At 48.2% G+C, this 19466-nt stretch overlaps 1 long non-coding RNA gene across 2 annotated transcripts; it reads right to left on the reverse strand.

Moving 5' to 3' along the window:
* Window positions 1–3618: 3618 nt before the first annotated feature.
* LOC141491262 (uncharacterized) lies at window positions 3619–9280 on the reverse strand. Of its 2 annotated transcripts, none has more exons than XR_012469546.1 (4): window positions 8808–9280; window positions 8116–8205; window positions 4504–4560; window positions 3619–3931 (listed from the first exon to the last, which is right to left on the reverse strand). It is a non-coding gene; the product is annotated as an uncharacterized LOC141491262 (long non-coding RNA). The 2 variants fall into 2 exon arrangements; XR_012469544.1 differs by having other exon boundaries at window positions 4504–4563.
* Window positions 9281–19466: the final 10186 nt, after the last annotated feature.

Genomic DNA, 19466 nt, shown 5'->3' on the forward strand with positions numbered 1-19466 from the left:
TTTCCAATTCCCATTTTCTTTTTTTTCCCAAAGCATTACTTGTTTTGTGTTCCATCTGCTGTTGGAGCTCAGTTTACCCTAGGTGTAAAATGGGGCAATAATTCTTGTTTACCCACCCCCTTGCTAGATGGTTGTGAGCACGGTGCTTTGTAAACACTGGAATGGGCTCTAGAAATGGGTGTTGCTATGATCTCATTGCTGCTAACACAGGTAAAGAGAGAGCCCCAGGCGGGCAGGACGCCTCCTCCCGCCCCATCCCATGTGGGATTTTTCATGGGGATCTTTTCCTTTCTGCCTGGAGTTGTTTCTTAACAGGCTATGTTTGATCCCATCTCCAGGGTTCCCATCACCACCCACACAGGGGCCTCTTATGGAGCATTGGACACCTCACCCTTCTCTAAGCCTCAGTTTCCTTCCCTGTAAGAAGTAAATGCTTACTATGTCAAATTACTTACCATCTCCAGGAAGAGAGGGAGGGAAGGGAGGAAAGGAGGAAGAAAATTTGGAATAAAAAAATTTTTAAATGAATGTTAAAAATTGTCTTTATATGTAATTGAAGGGGAAAACAATTAAAAAAGAAAATAGAAAAAAGTGAATCCCTAATACTACCTTCTTCTCTAGGGTGTTGTAAGGAAAGTGTTTTAGAATAAGAAGCAGTAGTGATAGGACAGTGGAAACAAAAGTGGAGTCAGAGGACCTGAGTTCAAATTCTGACATTGTTACCCCAAAGAAGGGGGATTGGATGGCCTCTGAGGTCCAAGCATCCTCGGCTTCCTTCAGATCCCAGCTAAAATCCCCCTTTTCAGGAAATCTTCCCCATCCTCATTGTTGGTCTAGTGCTTCTTTCTCTGGATTATTTACAATTTAGCCTATTTTTTGGTTTGTTTGGGGGGATTTTTTGTTTTTTTTTTTTAGAAGGCAAGGGTTAAGTGATTTGCCCAGAGTCACACAACCAGTCCTCAGAGAAGGAACTCAGGTCCTCCTGATTCCAGGGCTGATGTTCCTCTATCTACCGCTCTAGCTGCCTTTTAGCCTGACTATAGATGTTTTTTTTCCCCCAGATAGTTTAGCCGTCTGCTTAGTTATATGTCTCCCTCATTCACCTGGGAACACCTTGAAAGCTAGGGGACCTTTGACGGTTCTTTGTGTTCCCCTGGGAGGGGTCTGCCACAAATGGTTATTGACTGACTGACTAATAGCATTTTGAAAGTCACTGTACTGTATTGCAGGTACATAGACTTTGAATCCCAAGGTAATCCACCATCTCTATGCTATAACCACAGTTCCTGGTTCTAGGAACCAGGGAGGAGAAGGATGATGCCATCATAAGTCAGAACAGGAAACAGGCATCTTCTCTGCAGCCATATAAGGACTTCTTCAAGCAGCCAGGGATGTTGAGAAGACTAAGGGGGACTGGCAGAGGGTCCAGAGTGGGGTCTAGGGGAGGATCAAGTATCTGAAGAGTTGTCCTGTGGGGAGAGGGATTCCACCTGCTAGTCTTTATCTAGAACCAGGACAGAACCAGGAGAACTGGGTAGAAGCTACAGAGGTTCCAACCCGGGGGAATCTAAGAAAAGGAACTATAGCTTGGGAGTCGGGGATTCTCTTTTCCTGGAGGTCTATAAACTGAGGCAGAATGACCAAACACTAGTCTGGTGTGTTGTAGAGAGAGGCAGCTGAGTGAGGAATGGCATCCCTTCTCATCCTCATCGTTGGACTGAAGACTGAACGTCAAGAATGTAGATCCCAGCTCCACCATCCAGAAGCCAGAGAAGCTGAATGATCGGCTCAATATCACCCAGGTAGTGAGTGAGTAGTTAGATTAGAGCACTCGGAGTCAGGAGGATAGGAGTTCAAATTCAATCTTAGATACATGGCTCTTACTAGCTGTGTGATCTTGGGCAAGTCATTTAACCCTGCTTGCCTCATGTCCAGGCCCATCTCTAGTCATCCTGATTCATATCTGGCCACTGAAGGCCAGAGGAGGAAAAAGTGAGGCTGGTGACCTAGTACAACACCCCTCACTCAAATCCAATTCACTTGCCTATCATGGCATCACCTTCTTGATATCATGGACTTCTTTGAAAATGAAGGTCAAACCATCACAGTCAGAGATGGAAGGGGTCTTAGAGACCATTTTTTGAAGTTTTTTTTGCAAGGCAACAGGGTTAAGTGACTTGCCTAAGGTCACATAGGTAGGTGATTATTAAGTGTCTAAGGTTGGATTTGAACTCAGGTCCTCCTGACTCCAGGGCCGGTGCTCTATCCCCTACTGTCCTCTGTCACCTACCTGTCCCCAGACCATCTATTTCAATCCTCTCATTTGACAGATGAATAAACTGAGTCCCAGGGAAGGGATCAGGATTGGACCTAGGGCTCTTGTCAAGGTCATATTCTTCTTTTTGCATCTTATCTCGCCCAAAGTGCATTGTTGGCCTCTTCCTAGGAGTGAGGGAACAGCAATGACTCAACTGTCCTGGGATGGGGCTCCTGAGACCTGGTGTGGCCCAGTTTGGAGACATTACCCAAGGAAGCTGGAATCATCCACTTTGCTTTGTTGAGTGAGGTCCTGGGCCTGTGATCCTGAGACCAAGAGATATATTTAATGGGATGTTGAGTAGGCTATGACAAGCTAAACTTTCTGAGTAAAAAGAGGGAAGGGAGTGGACGGGGTCCTTTACTTAGGATTAGATTTTATGACCATAAAGTGGACAAAAAAAGCAAAAAGTTTCCTCATGTGTAAAATGAAGAAATTGGACTCAGAATCCTAGGGGAGGACCCTTTTCAATTCTAGATCCAGGGTCTTATGAGTTATAAATTGTTAGTAACTGGAGGGGAACTAAGCTGCTTCCTAGTCCAGCCTCCCTTGCCCTCCTCCCTTTTCACAGGATCAGGGTTTAGGTTGTTAAAAGCAATGACAGTTCAAATCTCCATCATACTCTACCTAGTGCTTTACTAAAACTCTGAGGCAGGGCTATCCCCATTTTACCTGGGGAAACTGAGGCACAGAGTAACTTGATTACGACAACATAGCCCAGTAACTGGAGGGTCCTGCTGGAGACAATCTGATTCCCAGACCAGGGACTCTTTCCTCTGTAGCCCAGTCGCTTGCCTGTCACGGCAACAGGACTGGAGAGGCAGGGTGTGACTGGGCAAGCTTGGCAGAACCAGGCTTTGGCTGGCAGCCCAATTAGGCGTCAAACAAAGTGTACACGAGGTAAAGCTGGGTGGAGCTGGGAGCCTGGGCACAGCTTCCAAACCTGCTCTGCTGGCCCTCTCCCGTTAGTGGGAGGGCAGGTCCTGTTGGCTAAGCTGGACTCTAGAAGACCTTCCGGGTTGACAGCTTGTGTCTCCTATCTGCCGGCTGGTCCACCCGGGTCTGGGGATTAATCCAGACCACTCGTACAACCAGCTTAGCTTCCCACAGGAATCTGGGCCAAGAGGGCATCAGGAGGCCAGGACTGGAGCATGTTCCTGTAGTGACTTCTGATGATGTGACGGGTCCCAGAGACAAACAGCAACCAGGGCTGCTGGGGTAGAGAATTGGGGGAGCCACTCAGGGATGGACCCCTCTTCTGACATACTCTTCAAGTCACCATCCTCAAAGCACAGAGGGATCTGGTCTAACATTCTCTTTTTCAGAGGGGGAAACTGAGACCCCAAAAGAAAAGACTTATGTTCTACAAATTAATTCAAATTACTCCATTTATTGTGTGGGTGACCTTAGGTAAGTCACTCTGCCTTAGTCCCCTTAGTTGTAAGATGAAGGAGTTGCTTTAAGTAAATGACTGACTCCTAGCAATTTCCCCTCCATAAGCATTTTGTAGACTATTTGTTAATGTCCATGTTACATCTTTCCACTGAAGCGCATGTCCCTTGAGGGCAGGATCCGAGTTTGCTTTTTCTTTGCATCTTCAACACTTAACTGTACCTAACATATATGTGATTAATAAATGCTTAGTGATTGGTCCCTTTCAGTTCTACAGTTATGATCTTAGAACTGGACTCCAGGGGAACAGATTTAAAAGGAAAGGACCTTACTCCCTTCCTTTTACACAGAAGGAAACTGAGGGAGCCTATCCAAGATCACATAAGTAGAATGTAGCAGAGCTGGCATTCTACCCAGACCTTGGTCTCCAAATCTAGAGGTTTTTCCCACTGGACCCTGGACATGAGTGTGTTGAACTGGGTAGGTGGGGACACCCCAAGAATTAAGGGCAACAGAGACAGATTCATGTACATTAGATCAAAGGCAACTGAAACAGTCCTGGGGGCAGAGAAGGTTCCCAACCCACCCACCCACCTACCCATCCAGTGAGGTTTCTCCCCTCCCTAGGCAGAATGAGAATCCTTGCTATGGCAATAAAGCAGGGCAGGAAGGTCCCTGTGGGAGACATGGGTTCCTGGACCCAGGGTGAACAGAATTCTTAGTTTGGTTTCTTCATTAGCAAAATGGAGCAGAGCCTCCCCCTCCCCCTCCCCTCCTCCCCACCCTTTGCTTACCTCTCTCTCTCTGCTTCAGGGCTACAATAGGTCTTTGATGGGCTCAGATGAAAGTTTCTGCTATAGACCAAGGTGCTAATTAACCTGGTTCTCCTACCATACTCCCTCCCTTCTTCCCTCCCTCCTCCAGCGGTTCTGGACCTGATCTGGCAATTAAAATACAATTCCATTAGGCACTATGTTATTATTCTTTTTTTTTTAATTAATTGGTGAATCTGAATCAATGGAGGGAGTGGGGACTGAAGAGAAGTTAAGTGATACCTTAAATGAATATGATATCCACACCCTGCGTTAGTCTGGAATTGGGACCAGGGCACCCAAGCCTATCTCTGGGCAGAGGGCTTATTGGAACACAGGTCCTGGATTCTCCAACTGAGAAATCTAGTAAAAGGATTGCTCTTGTAGTGTGGTTTATTCAAAGAGGGCACTAATCAACTATATGACCTGTAAAAGGTTTTTCAATTTTCTGTGCCTCAGTTTCCTCATCTGCCAAATGGGAACAGTTGAAATTAGATGATGCCCGAGATCATAGAAGTTTTGATATTTGATGATCTAAGGATTCTTGTTTTCACAACTTTGTACTGTACTCAGTTCCCTTCCAGAAAGGTCAAATAACAACATTCTAGCTGTGTATTCTGTAAAGCTATAATGGTAATGAGAACCTTTCATGAATTTGGCCTTAATTAAATTAAAAATAAAATTCTACATCAGAAGGCAAACCCCATTACATGAACAGATGACCCCATTTCATCCAATTTCCTCCAGCAGATTACACTCCCCCCCCCATTTCCTCTCTATCCCTTGTCTTCAGTCTCTCCCTATTGGCTGCTTCCCTATCACCAACATGCATTCCCAAGCCTCTCCATCCTCAAATAACTCACTCCATCCATTCATTCCCCATTAAATATCTTTCCATAGATTTCCACCCTTTTGTGGTGTAGCTCCTTGAGAAGGTTGTCTATAATGGCCACTTCCACTTCCTTCCTGTGCATTTTCTTCTTTATTCTCTGCAGCTTGGCTTCCAACCTCAGTGATCAACTTGACCTGCTCTCCCCAAAATTACCAGTGATCTTAGTTGCCACTGACTTTTTCTCAGTCCTCACCCTTCTTGGTCTCTTTGCAGCCTTTGACACTGTTAATCAACGTCTCCTCCTTGATATTCTCTTCCAAGTTTTCAAGACATTTTTCTCTCCTGTTCTCCTGATTATCAGATCAATCCTTCTCTGCCTCCTTTGCCAGATTTTTTCCTTCCAGTTATGCTCACTAATTATTCGTATCACAAGGTCTCTGTCCTGATGCCCTCCTCTCCTGTCCTATCCTGTCCCATCTTCCTCTCCTCTCCTGTCAACTCCTGTTCTCTCCTCTCACCTTTTCTCTTTTCTTCTTCTATTCTATGCTTTTTTCTTCTCTTCACTCTCCTAGACTTCTCACTCTCTCTTACCCTGCCCTTAGCCAAGCTGTTGCCAAGGTTTATCAATTTTACCTTTACTGGAAGGAATTCCACAACTTAGAACTAGAGGGGCCTCTAGAGCTTAGGCTATGAGAGCTGAGAGGACCCTTGGAACACAGAATGGGAGAGCAGGGAGGTAGATGAGAAATAGCCTTACGACAGATGAGGCAGAGCTGGAGGGCACCTTTGAATAGACTGTTGGGTCTCAGAAATTATTGAGAATCCTTTTAGTGACTTTTGTTCATGTGCTTGTACCTAGCGATATATCCCATATTATAAGCTGAAGTGGTAGCAATAGTAATACTGGTAGTACTAGCAGCAGTGCTAGCAGTAGTAGTAATAGCAGTAGCAACAGCACTAATGGTCGCAGCAGGGACAGGAGCAGCAGCAGCCTAGCACTAGCAGCAGAAGCAGCAGCGGCAGCAGCAGCAGCAGTAGTAGTAGTAGTAGTAGTAGTAGTAGTAGTAGTAGTAGCAGCAGCAGTAGTAGTAGTAGCAGTAGGAGCAGTACTAGTAGCAGTAGCAGTAGTACCAGCAGTAGCAGTAGTAGTGGTAGTAGTAGTAGTAGCAATAGCAACAGTAGCAGCAGCAGCAGTAGTAGTAGCAGCAGCAGCAGCAGCAGTAGTAGTAGTAGTAGTAGTAGCAGTAGCAGTAGTAGTGGTAGTAGTAGTAGCAATAGCAACAGTAGCAGCAGCAGCAGCAGTAGTAGTAGCAGTAGTGTAGTAGTAGCAGCAGTAGCAGTAGCAGTAGTAGTGGTAGTAGTAGTAGTAGCAATAGCAACAGTAGCAGCAGTAGCAGCAGCAGTAGTAGTAGTAGCGGTAGCAGTAGTAGTAGTAGTAGTAGTAGTAGCAATAGCAACAGTAGCAGCAGCAGCAGTAGTAGTAGTAGTAGCAGTAGTGTAGTAGTACCAGCAGTAGCAGTAGTAGTGGTAGTAGTAGTAGCAATAGCAACAGTAGCAACAGCAGCAGTAGTAGTAGTAGCAATAGCAACAGTAACAGTAGTAGTAGCAGAAGTAGTAGTAGTAGTAGTAGTAGTAGTAGCAATAGCAGCAGCAGCAGCAGCAGTAGTAGTAGTAGTAGTAGTAGTAGCAATAGCAACAGTAGCAGCAGTAGCAGCAGAAGTAGTAGTGGTGGTAGTAGTAGCATTAGTAAGTAGCAGCAGTGGCAGTAGCAGTAGCAGTAGCAGTGGTAGTCATAGTAGCAGCAGCAGCAGCGGCGGCTGGGGCAGCAACAGCAGTTGTGTTGTTCATGCTTCCTTCCATCCTTTTTCTGTTCTTCCTTCTCTACTGCCTCCCTCCCTTCTTTCCTTCCACTTGGCCCAGATGCCCTCCAGCTGTGCCTCATGCCTCCCAAGGTTCTTCCCAACCCGGGGTCCTCTTCTCCCATCTCCCTTCCTACTCTCCTCTCTAAGGGTCTCCCAGCTCTGACGGCCTCAGCTCTGGTATTCCTCCAGGCCTAAGTTGCAGAGTTCCTTCCAGCTCCAACGTTCTAGACGGGCAGTGGAGGAGGTCCACCTTAAGCCGCAGGTGGGAGTCCTCTCCACCCTAAGCCCGGGCCGGGCAGCCTCTTCCTGGCTCTGTCCTCCCCAGACCCTAGCAGTGGGCTTCTCCTCCCTGGTGGAGCTCTGCCACCAGGCCATCTGAGCTGATCACTGTCAGCACAAGTCTGGGTGAATTTTCTGGGAACCCCGGGGCTCCAGCAGCCTAAGAGGAGCTGTTGTTCTGCTCTCAGGTTTCCCCACCCTCATCCCTTTTCAGGGAGGCCTGGGCTCCTCCGTCTGCAGCTACAGCGAAAATCCAAGCCTTATCTCCAGCTCTGGGAGTGGGTCGGGAATATGGGGGGTTGGGGGCCCCTGGAGCGCAGGCAGACAAGGAAATTGATCTGGCTCCTCGGAAGGGCTGATTGCAAGTGTGGGGGGCGCTGGGGGAGGAGCCGCGGGGCCAAGCTGTCAGAGGGAATCAGTCAGCCCGGGAATTGAGGCTGAGGTCTCCCGAGGTTGATGGGCCCGGCTCATTTGTTTAGATTTGTGGGAGCAGGCTCTTTGGAGATTCAGGAGATCAAGTGACTGGAAGGAGGGTGCGGTGCGAGGGGTGGGCCAGGGAGGTGGGATGGCAGAGCCGAGCTTTCCCAGGACAGGTCTGAGCAATGGAAAGAGCATTCTTACTTGGTGGAAAGTGAGAACCCCGGGGTGCTGCTTCCTTCTCTGCCTGGATTTGTCACAGAGTTCTGTCTCTCTGGCTTTCACTTTGCTCATCTGTGAAATGAAAGGGTTGATTGGTCTCTAAGGTCTTCTCCAACAAGGCTCTGCCATCTCTGCCATTCTACGCGAGTCCATGGGGTTTCCCTTTCTCTGGGACCTCGGCATGGCCTGCCCCACCAGTCCTGCCCAGGAAAGGCAAAGGGAAAAACCAACAGGGCCTGGAGTTCCTCACAAAGAAAGCAGCTGGATAAGTTGGGGGGTGGGGGTAGGAAGAAGCTGAATCCATTGGCTTTCTAGAAAGCTCCCCCCATCTGTGCCCTCTCCCCATTCTCCCACCCCACCCCACCAATTACAATAGCCCAGTCTGGCATCCTCCCTTGGAGGGTCCTTTTCTCAGACCCTTGTTTATATGCTCGTACCTAGTGATATATCCCATATTATAAACTGAAGTAGTAGCAGTCTACATACTTAAGACCCCTCCCACCTCTGACATCCTGGGTTCTAAGGACCCTCCCAGCTCTGACATCCTGGGTTCTAAGGACCCTCCCAGCTCTGACATCCTGGGTTCTAAGGGTCCTCCAAGCTCTGACATCCTGGGTTCTAAGACCCCTCCCAGCTCTGACATCCTGGGTTCTAAGAGCCCTCCCAGCTCTGACCTTTTGTGTTTAAGCCCTTTCCCAGCCCTGCTCCTCTCTGTTCTAATGAGCCCCCAGTTCTGACAGTCTCTGATTCTGCAAGCTGCTAACAGAGCTCCAATGCATCCGATAGAGGCTTCCTTCTGGGAACCCGAAGGTGGAGGCAGGGCAGGGGCTCAGCCTGCCAGGTCCCAAGCTCTGTCCCTGCTCCCCACCCCCTCCCCCATCGGCATGGGCGTGTCACTGAGCCCCTGATGGCTTGCTCATAAAAAGGATCTGCCGAGTGACTGGGGCTCAGGAATGCAGGACCTTGGAGCTGTCCCTCGGCCTCTCCCCTCTGGCCCCCCGCCCCTCCTCTCTGCCAGTGACTCAGGGCAGACACTGTTAAAACATAAACCTCCTTCCCCTTTGTCCCCAGCCCTTGGGTCCCTTTGTCTCCGAGGCGGGCTGTTAATAGGATTGGGGTGGGGGTGGGGAGGAGGGCCCCTGGCTCCGGGCTGAGGGGCAGCTGGGCCTCCTGCCTCCTCCTGGGCAGCCACAATGGGCAGCCCCCATGACGTCACCATGCCCCCTGCGGTGATGTCATAAACAGCCAGTCAGGGTGGAGAAAGGCACAATGAGGGGCCCCTGCCCACCACCCGGTCCCCTCTGTCCCTGAGCTGGCTGCGGTGTCTTCTGGGATAAGCAGCCCCAGCAGCCAGCCTGGGACCCCAAGACACCTGCCTTTTTTCCCAAGAAGAGAGCTGCTGTCTAAGCAAGGTGGGCCTGAGTAAAAGCTCCCCCCAAGGGAGGATGCCAGGCTGGGCTATTGTAATTGGCAGGGTGGGGAGGGGGCACAGATGGGGGGAGCTTTCTAGAAAGTGGGGTAAACCGGAGGCAATAGCAGCCCAGGAGGTTTCCTTGGAACCAACCTACCCCACCCCCCAGCTTACTGGTGAGGAACCCCAGGTCCTGTTCATTTTTCCCCTTTGCCTTTCCTGGGCAGGACTGGTGGGGCAGATAATGTCTAGGTCCCAGAGAAAGGGAAACCCCATGGACTCGTAGAATGTCAGAGATGGCAGAGCCTTGAGAACAAAGAAGTCAGAGCTGGGAGGACCCTTAGAACACAGAATGTCAGAGCAGGGATGGAACTTAGCACACGGGATGTCAGAGCTGGAAGGGACCTCTGAAGAACTCATCCAGTTCTCCTTATTTTGTTGATGAGGAAAGCTGAGGTCTAGAGTCGACTTGTTCAGAGTTACTAACAGAACAAGCATCAGAACCCTGTGCCATGCCTTCAGCAAGCTCATTTGAAATGAGTCCAATAGACCATAAGCAGCTAGGTGATACAGAGGACAGAGAACCTGAGTTCAAATTCAGCCTTGGACACTTCCTAGCTCTGACCCTGAGTAAAGTCACTTAACCTTGGTCTGCCTCACTTTCCTCAAATGTAAAACCTGGATGATAATGACCTCACCTCCTAGGGTTGTTGTAAGAATCCAGTGAATTATTTGATCATTATTTGGCCCATAAGCACTTGTTCTTGGTCCTGATTTTCCCCTACTGCTCTCTGCTGCCCAGTGGACTGGCTAGGAACCGACTAACCGTATGTTATAATGTGGCAGAGACTGTCTGATTCCTCTCCAGACGGCTGGCACCGTTTCCTCCATCTCCTTGGACCAGTCACTTCCTAGACCTCACCTATTCTAACTTGCCCATGAGAGCATTGGGATACTAAAGATTTGTTGATGTTTTCATATCCTTTGCTCCTCCAGTTGTAGGACAGAGACCTTACTGAGGGCAAGGGGGAAGAGTCTGCCTCTTCTAGAACTTTCTCAGGGCAGGGGCTCTGAGGGAAGGGACTGTCTCTTCCTCATCAGATTGGAAGTTCTGTACCTATCCATTGAGTCTTCTTCCACAAATGAAACGGGAGATGGGTTATGGGAGGGCTCCCTGAGGTCCTCTGCCCAATTTTCCCCATTGGACTTGGTCCTCTGGGGACATAGTGTCTGCCCTTTCTCCTTCCATCTCCCAGGCCTCCATTTCCTCTATCTACATTGCTGACTGACCACTGTGTCCCTTCTGGAATTCTCCATCCCTTCCCCCGCCTGATGAGAAGATAATAACCTTCCCCAGTGTCTCCTTTGCCCAACTCCTGGGGCCCTCAGATTCCTGGCTGCTCCCTGGGGAGTTATGACAACACAGAGCATCTCCAAGCCCAAATACTCAGCTCCCTATCTAAACATCAGAATTACAAGCTGTTCCCTTTACACGCTCTCTCTTTCCCCTCTTCCTTCCCTTCCTCCCTCCTCTGGGTTTGCAGCCAAGACACTGCCTTAGTGTAGACTGGGACATTGGGGATAGGACCTTCCACTGGCTAGGGACCCTAGTAGGGATGAGTTGAAACCCTCAAGGCCTGAATTAGGGTGGAGGGGTGCTTGGCTTTAAAGAATCAAAATGAGAATGAAAAGGTGGGGGAAGAAGGAGACAGAAAATCAGATAAAAGCTGCAAGAGCCTTAGAATGGAAAGTGATTCTTCAGGAGGGGAAACTGAGGCAAGAGAGGACAGGAAACTGGTTTAAAATCCCTCTAGTGCTAGAACTAAGAGCCGAGGTCTGGCTTTCAAGGCAGAATTCCTTCCACGATGCCTAAAATGTTTCTTGGTTTCTTCCCTTAGAGCATAACAGGCAAAAATGTTTTCTGATTGTTTACTGGGACAGGGTCAGGATCTGAGAGTCTGGATATGGGATGGTGTTGTTTTGAGGGGATTTGTAATATTTGATGAGGAGATAAATAGCTTCAATAGGTCATTATTACCCCTCTAGGAAAACTGATCTAAATTCTGTTTCTCTCTTCCAGAGGATAAAACACTCTCTCTCTCTCTCTCTCTCTCTCTCTCTCTCTCTCTCTCTCTCTCTCTATATATATATATATATATATATATATATATATATATATATATATATACAGTTCTTTTTTTTTTTTTAAAGACAATCAGGGTTAAATGACTGGACCAGAGTCACACTAGCTAGTAAATACCAGAGGTCGAATTTGAATTCAGGTCCTCCTGACTCCAAGGCCAGCAGTTTATCTACTTTGCCACCTAGATACCTCCATATAGAGGTTTGAAACCAGGTCCACTTATGACTGGTGGCATGGAAGAGCATAAAGTCAAAGGAAGCAGATTCAAATCCTGCCTTTGATGCTCGCTACCTATGTGCCCTTGGGGGAGTCATTTAAAGTCTCCAGCCTTAGTTTTCTTAACTATAAAATGAGGGGGGTCGGATTGGATGGTCTCTGAGTTCCCTCTCAAAGCCTATGAGTCTATTAATATGCTGTGTGTCTTGGGAAAGTAACTTTTCCTCTCTGGACCCATTTTCTGATCAGTAGTAAAGGATGTCTCAGCTTTCTTGAACTTCAAGATTCTCCCCCAGCAGGGAGGATGCTGAGCTGGCTGGTGGTGACTATAATAAGGGGTTTTGAGGGGTGTGTGTTTATGTGTGTGGGGGTGTGGATAAGTAATGTGTGTGTGGGGGGGTAAGAACTGCCAAGAAGCAGGTATAAGACTGTGAGGTGGGGGCAGGGAGGGCACAGTTAACTCTTACAAGATTAGTATTGCAGGGGTACCAGGCCTCTATGGCATCAGGCTGAACCTAGCCTGGGCCCCAGTGGGTTAATAATAGGTCCTTATACCCCCAGGGGAGCAGATAGGATCAGATTGGTTGGGGGTAGATTGAGGAGTGGGCAGGAGGAGGGTGCCTGCATTCCAGAGTATGGGAGAAAAGAAGCTTTGTTATATCCGTAATTGAGCAGCCCCCCGCCTCTCCTGCCCAGGCTCCCCCAATGGGGCCAGGCACCCTGCCAGGGAAAGTGAAATTCATACCAAAGTCCTGCCTTTTGGGGGGAGGAAGGCCAGTGGCATTGGCAGGCAGAGATGGGGCCTACTTCCTCTAATTCCAATTGGCCTCTTGATACCACTCATCTAAAGCCCCCAATCCCAGATGTGGGGAGCCAGGAGAGGATGTCAGGGATGGCATGGTCAGCTTCCACCAGCCCTTCCCCTCTCCTGTCTTGGTCATGGCCCAAGGGTCAGGACCATCTATAAAATGGGGAGGGTGGACTAGATGGTACCAAAGATTCCTTCCACTCTGAGATTTAGAAACCTTTCTTACTGAGCTCCACATCTTGCCATTGCCCTGAGACTCCCCCCGCCCCAGCCCCAATATCAGAGTCTTCCTTCTAAGCCTGATAAGGAGGAAAAGAGCAAGACATGCCAGGTGAGGACACATACCCTGAGCAATGGAGGGTTGGGATTGGTAGGGGTCACCTAGAGAGAGGAACCATGATCCCCTATTCCAAGAATTAATGATATGGTGGCCAATTGAAGGGACTAAGACACTGTGGAAAATAGGAAAAGACTGGAATCTTCCATCTCTGGAGAGACATGGGGAAGAAGTACTGGAATCTGCAAGGGATGGTAGTGGAGAAGGGGTGATGGCCCTGGAATCTTCCATTTCCTCAGCAGTGGGGATGGGAAGAAGGAGAATGGAATCTCCCATCTCTTAGGGGAAGAGATGATAAAATAGAACAGAAATTCTGATGAGGAAGAATCCTAGGAATGGTCTATAATCTTTAACTTGGGATGGAGGAGTAAGAGGGGGGATACTTGGATGGGTCTGGAGTCTCTGCCCTCTCTGTGCCCTGGAGCATGTTAATGGGGAATAAGGGATGGCTGGAATGCCCAGAACCTGGCTGTGTGATTCATCTGCTGCGGCAAAGGGAGCTGGAGGTCTTGGGGTTTGTCTCGATGGTCTGCCTCCCTAAATGTGGTTTGTTCTGCCAGAGCAGGCTGAGAGTTCTCAGTACTGGAGGTTTTTAATTGAGGGCTAGATTATAGAAGACATTCCTGGCTCAGGTGGGGCTTCAGAAGGATAGGAGATGCTGGGCCTGGGAGGGACCCAAGATGTTAGTTGAACAGATGAAGAAACTAAGGCTCAGGGAGGGAGAGGGTCTGTCCAAGGTTATATGGGTAGGAAATGGTGCAGCCAGGATTTGACCTGGATCTTCTGACTGTATCCATAAGGCTCAGGTTGGACAGATGCCCTTAGAGTCCTTGCCCCTCTAGATATGCTCACTCTGATCTAGAACTCCCCAGGGCTGGGCTGGTAGCGGCACAAGGGATGCTTCGGGCCCAGTCTGACTGACCTGGCCTTGACCTGTGGGCTGGCCCTGCCCTTTGTGGCCACGGGCTGCTGGCCAAGGTTCCCTGGACAGCCACCTCAGGAATGTAGGGGGAGGGGATGTAACCAGACTGGGCCACACCTTAGAGGTCCCCCTAGCTTGACCCTCTCATCCGATGGAGGTGAACATTGAGGTTCCAGGTTAACCTGGGAGCCTGGCCCATGGTGGAAGCTTAGGTAAGCCTCGCTGAGTGAAGGGAGGAGAGAGAAAAATCACTGCCGGTCTCCCTGTCGGCTTCTCAGGGTTCAGTGGGAAGGAGAAGGGGGGCCAAGTGGGCAGGGTGGGGCAATGGTGTAGGAGGCATCACCTCTGGGGGTTCCCTCCCCCACCCTGGGAATCCCCCCAGTCTTGCACAAGGGCATCAGGGGGCACCCTTTGTGTTCCCGTCACTGTGGGGGATAGAAGGGCAGAGGGCAGCCCAGTGGGCGATGTGACGTGGGCAGGACCGCTGGCTCTTGTGTTGGTTGAAAGCAGGGACAGTGCCTGGTGGGGGGAGGGGAGGCCCAGGCACGAGGGCCCTACATTCCCCAGAGATTATAGCATGCCCCTTCCCTGGCCAGCAAGCTCTCCTCCCCCAAAGAGCCATGAGGCTTTACTTCCCCACAGCCTCTGTAGTTGGGCTAATTACAGCGTTGGCCTCCACATTCAGCTTCCTGCCATAAACCCAGGAATCTAAATTAGAAGGCAGATGGCCTGCCCCTGTCCCCCTCCTAAATCTCGGGGGGGGGGGGTCCATTCCCCAGGCTCCAGCCCCCACTGCCCCCTTGCTGAGATCGGCTACTGGGACTTCTCTGGAGTCCACATAGAGCTGGGGCTTGGAACAGGGACAGGGAGCACGGGCACCAGAATAAAATGGAGGCAGGGGCAGGAGGAAGCCCACGGGAGTCAGGGAGGAGGGGTTCCTGAGCCGGCTATCATTGAGTCTGAGCATGGAGGGCAGGAATGAACAAACGTACTAGAAGTCAAGAAGACAGGAGTTCTGATCCTGGCCCAGACACAAGTTATTGAGTGGCCATGCCTGGACCTCAGTTTACTCATCCTGTATTCTAAGGGCCCTCCTAGCTCTGACATCCTGGGTTCTAAGGACCCTCCCAGCTCTGACATCCTGGGTTCTAAGGTCCCTCCCAGCTCTGACATCCTGGGTTCTAAAGGTCCTCCCAGCTCTGACATCCCCTGTTCTAAGGTCCCTCCCAGCTCTAACTTTCTGAGTTCTCGTGCCCCTTCCAAACATCAAATAATCTGGGAATTTCCCCTTATAATCCCCCTTATAATTAAAAGAGGATTGTTCATGAGATTGCAGATCTCTTTTCCTTTTAAACATGCTAACTTCAACTTGTAGTTTTCAGTGCTGTCCTGCTGGACTGGGCTTCTTTCTGATTTTGTTCTCCTCTTTGCATTTTTAAAAAGAGGAATCATGGACCCCATATCCTTTTTTTTCTTTAATGAGGATTTCTTTCAGACAAACTACAGTTCTTGGTACCTCAGAGTTCCAAGCTCCTGTGGGCCAGCCTGCTAGCTAATACCCTGGGACTGTCTTGAATACTTTTAAACCGCCTTCTCTACAGGGTTGCTATGAGGGATAAATGAGTTAATGGACATGAAACATGATATAAATGGCAGCAATTTTTTTGTTCCTGGCCTCAGTACTGGGAGTCAGAAGGCCTGGCTGGCAGCTTGCTCCCAGGGGCCTCAATATGTCCATTAGTTCCCTGTAGGTCCTCTCCATTCCCCAAGGCTCCCTGGAGTTGGAGCAAAGCCTTCCCAACAGACCAGACCCTGCAAAGAATAGTCTGCCTTGAATGGGGGGGGGGGAGGTGGCTCCAGATTTATAGGAATGTCAAAGTCTAAGAGAAATTCAGGCTAGTCTGAGGTGGGGGGAAAGGAGAAGAGGACAAGGAGAGGAGGAAGGAGAGGGGAACTTAGGTCATTATTAGGGGACCATCCAAACCACTGGATTGTACCCTGGTTAGGGAGTCTGAGCCATGGAGGGAAGGCCTGCCAAGGAAGAAGGATGGAGGAACAGAGCACTCTCATGAGAAAGAGACTGAGGGGGAGAGAGAAAGACCAGGACGCCAATGGGCCCATCGAATAAATGGGGCATGGATGATGATTGTGAAAGCTGAGACAAAGATGGAGAAATAGAGGGAGGTAGAGACCCAGAGAAATGAAGGAAGATGGGGGGGGGGGAATGGTCCCATGATGTCCATGAATTTGAGGCTAGAAATGGAAACCATAGACTCCTCAGACGTCAGAGCTGGGAGGGCCCTTAGAATATGGGATGTCACATTCAGTTTCGATCAATGTATATCATGGAAACAATGTAAAGATTATCAGATTGCCTTCTGTGGTGGGGGGAAGGGAGGGGGAAAGTAAAATTCAAAACATTACAAAAAATGATAGGTAGAAACACTTGTATATAATTGGAAAACTAATAAAATATTTTTAAAAAGAATATAGGGGGCAGCTAGGTGGAGCAGTGGATAGAGCACCAGCCCTGGAGTCAGGAGGACCTGAGTTCAAACCTGGCCTCAGGCACTTAATAATGACCTAGCTGTGTGGCCTTGGACAAGCCACTTAACCCCATTGCCTTGCTAAAAAAAAAAAAAAGAATATAGGATGTCAGAGTTGGGAAGGGTTTTAGAGAATGTCAGATCTGGGAGAGTCCTTAGACTTAAGGATGTCAGAGTTGGAAGGAGTCTTAAAACACAGCCTTAGAGCAAAGAATCTCAGAGCTAAAAGGGCTATTTGAAAAGAGTCCTTAGAAAACCCTCTTAGACAGGTCCTTAGAACACAGAATGTTAGACCTGGGAGAGTCCATTGAACATAGAATGTCAAAGTTGGAAGGAAGTCTAAAGATCATTTAGTTCAATTTAGGGTTACTTGATGGTAAAGTGAATAGAACATCAAGTTTGGAGTCAAGCAGACTTATTTTCTTGAATTCCAGTCTGGCCTTGGATATTTAACTAGCAGTGTGATTCTGAGCAAGTCACTTCACCCTGTTTGCCTCAGTTTCCTCACTTGTAAGAAGGAATGGTAAACCACTCTAAACGAGGTCAGGAAGATTGACAAAATTGAAATAACTGAACAACAGGTCACCCTATTCATTCATTTTAGAAATGGGGAAACTGAGGCCTAGGGAGGTACAATGGCTTTCTCAAAGTCACAGAAGCAATGAGTGGTAAAGTTAACAGAGATCCAGGTCTCTCAGCTCCTAAAGCCGGGCTCATTACTACTCTAAGTAATTAATTACATTTTATGTTGAAGGAATTGGGAGTAGGGAGAGTTGGCATCCAGTGCAGAGCCTAGGTCCTTCTGGAACCTTCTCACAAAAGGTAGGAAGTTGGTAGGGAGAGGATCACTACAAATCTAGAGGAATGAAGACACTTTTGGAAAACATCTCTCTGGCCACAAGTGAGATAGCAGGGAAAAGAACAGGTCAAGGCCCTGGGACTAACTACTTCAGCTGTCCATGTCTCCATCCTTCCATTTTGTCCCAAGTCTGCTTCCTTGCATAATAAGGCAATCTCAGAATGGTGCACACCTAAGCCTGGTGGTTTCCTCTAGGAAGCAATTCCTACTAGGAAAGACAGTGGCTTTGTGTGATTTAACAACTAGAAATTGAGACCTTTGTTCTGTAGGGATAGTCAGACTGATAATACTACACACAAGACAACTTATCTTAAAATAAATGATAATACATTTCAATAGCATTGTAAGGTTTGTTAAGGGCTTTGTTCCCACAAGCCTATGCGTGACATAGGGATTGGCAAGTGATAGATAGATGCATAAATGGTCACCCCCATTTCAAAGATCAGGGACATGAAATCCATAAAGATGAAATTCCTGAAATATAGCTCAAGGTGATATAGCTCATAAAGATAGGCACCAAGTTCTGTGCACCCCTTGACTGACAATCTGTCCATACATTCCTCTAAGTCTTCTATTTGTTGGTCTATATTTCTTTCTTTCAATAGTCTATCATCCTATGTATCTGTTTATCCATCCATCCATCCATCCATCCATCCATCCATCCATCCATCCATCAGTCTATCTAACCATCTTTCTATCCATATCTGTATCTATTTATATTTTTATGTTTGTTGGTCCATCTGTCTATTCATCTATTTATCCATTCATCTGTTGTTCAGTTGGTTGATCAATTGATCCATCCATTCAAGCATCTATCATCCAAGTATCTATCCATCCATTTAAGTATCTAAGTATCAAAGTATTGAAGTTTCTATCTATCTATCTATCTATCTATCTATCTATCTATCTATCTATCTATCTATCTATCTATCTAATTTATCTACCTACCTACCTACCTACCTATCCATCTCTCAGAAAACTACCTAATAAGAACTCTCTTAAAGTGGAACAGACTCCCTGGGGAGGATGCCATTGTGGAGGAGATACTGGTTAAGAATGGGTTAAACTAGATGGCTGCTGAGTTTCCTTCTTAGCTCCAAGATTCAATGTTTCTATAAATCCCAGCCTGACCTTCTGTGTTGTAAGGTCCCTTGCAAACAGCAAATGGTGCCCTAACCTGGGCTGACCATTTTTTTTTCAGCCTAACTGCTAGCCACACTTGGAGAATTCCAGGTTTTCTTATGACCAATACACAGAGACCTAGGGCAGCTAGGTGGCAAAGTGGATAGAACACTAGCCTTGGAGTTAGGAGGATGGGAGTTCAAATCCAACCTCAGACACTTGATATTCACTAACTGTGACCTTGGGCAAGTTGCTTCACCCCAATTGCCTCACATCCAGGGACATCTCCAAGTCATCCTGATTCATATCTGACCACCAGACCCAGATGGCTCTGGAGGAGAAAGTAAGGCTGGTGGCTTAGCACGACATCCCCCTCACTCAGATCCAAGTCATGGCATCACCTCCCTGAGGTCGTGATCCTCTCTGAGAATGAAGGACAATATTATTATCATTACACAAAGACCCAGACCCACTAATTTCCCAGAGGTGGGAGGGCTCAGGTCAGCACCTCGAAGGGGCTGTGTTTCTTTGGCAAGTAAAGAATATCAATGGAAGTTCTAGGTGTGCTGCTCCACCTTTCCCTTGTGGGAGCCAGACTTCAAGATAGGCAGAAGTGACCTTTAAGATCAAGTTCAAGTTAGAGATAAGATGCTCCCTAGACAAGTTCTGGGAGTTCAAAGTCTCTGACATGACCGAACCTTTGGATTTCCCCACCTAGGATCTCCAAGCCTGGTTTTAAAGCTTTGGATTAGTCATTGAATTGGGTAGAAACCACCCACTCTGACTCATTGTTGATTCTTCCAACCACTCAAGGCTCTATCAATGATAACAGACCCCCTTCCCTTTTCCTCTTGAAATCCGGGACAAAGGTTGCGGTGGACCAAGGTGATGGGAGGCAGGGAGAGGGGTGAGAGGCTGGCAACAGAGGGGTGGGGAGGAATGTTGTTTGGGGTCTAGTAAAGGTTTAGA

This window comes from Macrotis lagotis, chromosome 1, assembly GCF_037893015.1.
Source record: "Macrotis lagotis isolate mMagLag1 chromosome 1, bilby.v1.9.chrom.fasta, whole genome shotgun sequence".
In the NCBI taxonomy this organism is placed as follows: Eukaryota; Metazoa; Chordata; class Mammalia; order Peramelemorphia; family Peramelidae; genus Macrotis; species Macrotis lagotis.